The 4,444-nt window shown below is 42.2% G+C and overlaps 1 pseudogene; it reads left to right on the top strand.

Annotated features, from left to right (window-relative positions):
* The first annotated feature begins 2,270 nt into the window (after positions 1-2,270).
* On the top strand, positions 2,271-3,534 carry LOC123649133 (annotated as a pseudogene).
* The last annotated feature ends 910 nt before the right edge of the window (positions 3,535-4,444 follow it).

Here is a 4,444-nt window from a genome sequence, read left to right as displayed (position 1 = left end):
AGACAGGAAGTGGGTGAAATTCTCCAGTGCAGCTTATCAGCCCTGCCCTCTGTCGTTCTGCAATGGTTATACTCCCTGGAAAATGAAAGATTCTGTGTCTTCAAGGCATTTCTTGTTTCATATTAGTACTGTAATATGGAGTCGAACTAAAATCCTGCTTTATATACAATAATAAATTTCAGATATTAAAAAATGGACTCAAATTAATTCAGAAAAAATGATGATCATCTTAACCTCTACAAGATTTAAAGGAGGTGTTTTATTGACTGAAATCTGATCCACTACTACCTGGATAACGGGTCAAGTCTCAGAAAAAGGTGATTTGTAGCCAAATGACACAAAACACGGGAAACCAGAAGAAAGCAAAGATTGCTCCAGTGTGGAGATGACAGGCAGTGATAAGAAAGAAAAGAGGCACAAAAGAGCAATTTCCCCACTTTTGCCAAGGACTTACCCTTCACTAGGGCTTTGGGAAACAGCCAGGTATATTGGTGTGATTATTTCAGTTAAAGTCTGTCATGCACTTGCATAGTAACATGTTATATAACTTTTCCCAAGTTTTAACAATCTGGTTAAAAAAAAATCCTTCCTCTAGATCTATTAATGAAATAGTTACTGACTATTTAATTAATTAAAATGTGAAGTTCTCCTACTGCACACAGGCCAAATATCAGGTATTAGAGTTAAGGATGATACTGACTGTAATCTATGTCTTCAAAACCGGGATGTGGGAGGGAGATTGGGGGTAATTCAAGAAGAGTTGGATTGCCAAGGTGCTGTGTGGCCGTAGGTAACTTACTGTGTGTGGGCATAAATAGGTCAGATTCCATATGTCTGAAAGATTGTGTGTAGAGGGCAACTGAAATTACAGTCTGAGACAGTGTCCACCTGGTGGGCAAGGTCACATCTGTTTCTGGTGATTAAAGGTCATAGAGAACCAGAGAACCCAATATGTGCTCTTGTAAGTCTGATTTTGGGGAAAAAAGTTTAAAATAAGTTGATCTTTCCCCAAATTAGTGACTGCCAGTAGTTATCAACCATTTCTGATCAGCTCTGGGTACATTCACAAAATTCATTCCCAGGAAGATGAGGAAATGAATCTAATCCTAGGATGGTAGCCCAGTGTTCTCCCTGGGGATGAGGTACAGTGCAAATGTTTAAACAAATTTTGGCTTGTTCATATGTAGCTTGGTTCAAGGTATATAGGAGATAGAGGAAGAATATAGAAATTTTCTATTTTAACAATTATTTTCTTAAATTTTGGAACATATTTTTATATTAAAAATATTATCTGTTTTTATGAAAATGTTCCCAGAACATTGTGGACTTACTTTATTTACTTTTTATTTCCCGTTAAAATGTTTCTACTTTTAATTTTGGACAAAATCTTTGTTACTTTTTTTTTTTGTTTGTTTATGGAATTAGGCCTTTTATTTTATTTTTTATTTATTTTTTTTTATTTCAGCTCATCATGGGGGTACATAAGTTCAGGTCATATACATTGTCCCTGTCCCGTCCATCCCCCCGAGTCAGAGTCCCAAGCGCGTCCGCTCCCACTCTCCAGACAGTGCGCCTGGCACTCGCCATGTATTCATACCTCAATCCCCTCCCCCCCCACCTCCCCGGGTCTGCACCCTCAAGCATGACCATTCCCCAGAGGGTGCGCAATGCACTCGTCATGTAGGCATACACCCATCCCCTCCCCCCACCCCCCCCATCCCAGTCTGATATCCAATTGGTATCCTTCCCTGATGTACATTTAGGTGATGATCAGGGAAACCAGTTTTCTGGTGAGTACATGTGATGCTTGTTTTTCCATTCTTTGGATACTTCACTTAGTATAATGGGTTCCAGCTCTCTCCAGGAGAACCAAAGAGATGTCGTATCATCGTTATTTCTTATAGCTGAGTAGTACTCCATGGTATACATATACCACAGTTTACTAATCCATTCGTGGATTGATGGGCACTTGGGTTGTTTCCACATCTTTGCAATTGTGAATTGTGCTGCTATAAACATTCGGGTACAGGTGTCTTTGTTAAAGAATGACTTTGTTACTTTTTAAATATTTAGGTTTTGTGTTCTGTTTTGAATAACTTTCTCACTCCCCAATTTTTCCATCCAATTCTGTCTATTATTAATGTATTAAGCTATGCACACACATATTTTCATGAGAAGTGTCAAATATTGTTGGTATGATAGGAGTGCAGAGTGGCTGTGAATTACTTTTTTTCCTTCAATTTTCCATTATCCTGAGGTACAACAGAGAGATGGAAGGAAGCAATGACAGCTCCCCAAACCATTTCATCCTTGTGGGGTTCTCTGACTGCCTCCGTCTGGAGAGGATCCTCTTCGTGGCCCTCTTGATAGCCTACCTCCTCACCCTGGTGGGCAACACCACCATCATCCTGGTGTCCCAGCGGGACCCCCACCTGAACACCCCAGCTGCTCTACAACCTTAATGGCCATGACAAGGCCATCAGCTACACGGGCTGTGCCATCCAGCTCTTCCTGTTCCTGGGGTTGGGTGGTGTGGAGTGCCTGCTCCTGGCCATCATGGCGTATGACCGGTTTGTTGTCTGCAGGCCCCTACGCTACCTGATTGTTATGCAGCCACAGCTCTGTGTGGGCTTAGTGTCCCTTGCTTGGGGCTGTGGGGTGGCTAACTCTTTGATTATGTCTCCAATGACCTTGTGGTTACCCTGCTGTGGGCACTGCAAAGTGGAACACTTCCTGCGTGAGATGCCAGCCCTGATCCGGATGGCTTGTGTCAACACAGCTGCCATCGAAGGCATTGCCTTTATTCTTGCGGTGGGTATTGTGCTGTCACACTTGGTGTTTATTTTGGTGTCTTATGGCTACATTGTGAGGGCTGTGTTAAGTATCCAGTCATCCTCAGGGAGGCAAAAGGCCTTCAACACCTGTGGCTCCCATCTCACTGTGGTCTCACTTTTCTATGGAAACATCATCTACATGTACATGCAACCAGGAACCAGCTCCTCCTGGGACTAGGGCAAGTTTCTCACCCTCTTTTACAACATTGTCACCCCCACTGCTCAATCCTCTGATCTATACTCTCAGAAACAAAGAAGTGAAGGGGGCATTGAGAAGATTGATTTTGGGAAATCTAACTTTAAAAAAGACATTATAATGAAAGGAAAAAACGGGAACTTCTTCTTATGTTAAAACCTTATAAAACTTGGGATATTGATCTATTACCTTGTATCACCAGCATCCATCAGAATTTGGGCAGAACTATTCACAATGTTCTGGCCCATTCTTAGGTTGTGCACACACACACACGTGTGTGTGTGTGTGTGTGTGTGTGTGTGTGTGTGTGTGAGAGAGAGAGAGAGAGAGAGAGAGAGAGAGAGAGAATCATGCACGTGTACCTCAATGCTGATATTCAATACTTCTCAATGTAAGGTCTGCTGACCATGGCTGATGCACAGATATCTAGGTCATTCATGTACTGTTCTAAAAAGCTAAAGATGTAAAGCCATGTTTTCTAGTCAGTCTGGAAAAGTAAAATGATGATATTCAGACCACTGGGACTTAGGGATGCTATGTCTGAGGCTGTGAGAGGAAAGGGGTGAAGGAATTGCCTGAGCAGAAGCCTGAAATAAGGGCAGATGGTAACTTCCTAGTTGGGGGACATATATCCACAATCTGAGAGTACAGCCAAGAATGCTCCAACCTCAGAGCCTAAGGGGTCTCATGCCTGAAAAGCTGCAGAGCAGCCTGTCATGAAAATTTCTCATGACTATAGAGGTAGATTGCCATATGTCAGCCCGGGAGAAGGGTCTCAAGGTTACACTGTTAGAACACTGGGCTGAGTTCCTTCTCTCCCTTTCTCTCCACAATGCCTCAGTTAATGTAAAATCAGTCTCCCAGGGGAACGCATGTAGTTTCTTTGTTCCTTGATCAAATGGGTCACAGCTACTAAAGTTAAAGATTGATATCCATGTACATAGCTCGAGCTTGGGATAAAATTAGTTAGTTTACCTTGATCAAAAGTGTTGTACCTACTGAAGAATTATATGTTTTTCACTTCTAAAAAGAAGGAATTTAGCTAGGACACCTTGTGATTTTGGGGGGAGCCCCGAGACCTTTGATCATTGTATCCCATGATTTTTTTGCATGAGATCATTGTATTTTGCAGCACGGCAAAGAGAATAAAAAGCAAGTGCTGGATTTCAGTCCCTGCCGTCTTGGCACCAGAGTGCTGGTGGTCCCCTGATTTCCCTGTTCTCTTAAATATTATTTCTGTGTCTGTGTCTGTGTTTCTTTTGTCTCTTGCAATACATTCTGCCTGGGGAACCTATCTTTATTGGGGATGTCACGAACCCCCGATAGTAAAAGAGTTAGAGGGAAATGGGATTTCCTTTGCCCAGATTTTCTGAAATGTTTAACCATCACTTAGAGCACACTGAGTATTTCATTC

This window comes from Lemur catta, chromosome 13, assembly GCF_020740605.2.
Source record: "Lemur catta isolate mLemCat1 chromosome 13, mLemCat1.pri, whole genome shotgun sequence".
In the NCBI taxonomy this organism is placed as follows: Eukaryota; Metazoa; Chordata; class Mammalia; order Primates; family Lemuridae; genus Lemur; species Lemur catta.
The sequence above is the reverse complement of the archived record's forward strand: the minus strand, read 5'-3'. Positions and strand labels throughout refer to the sequence as shown.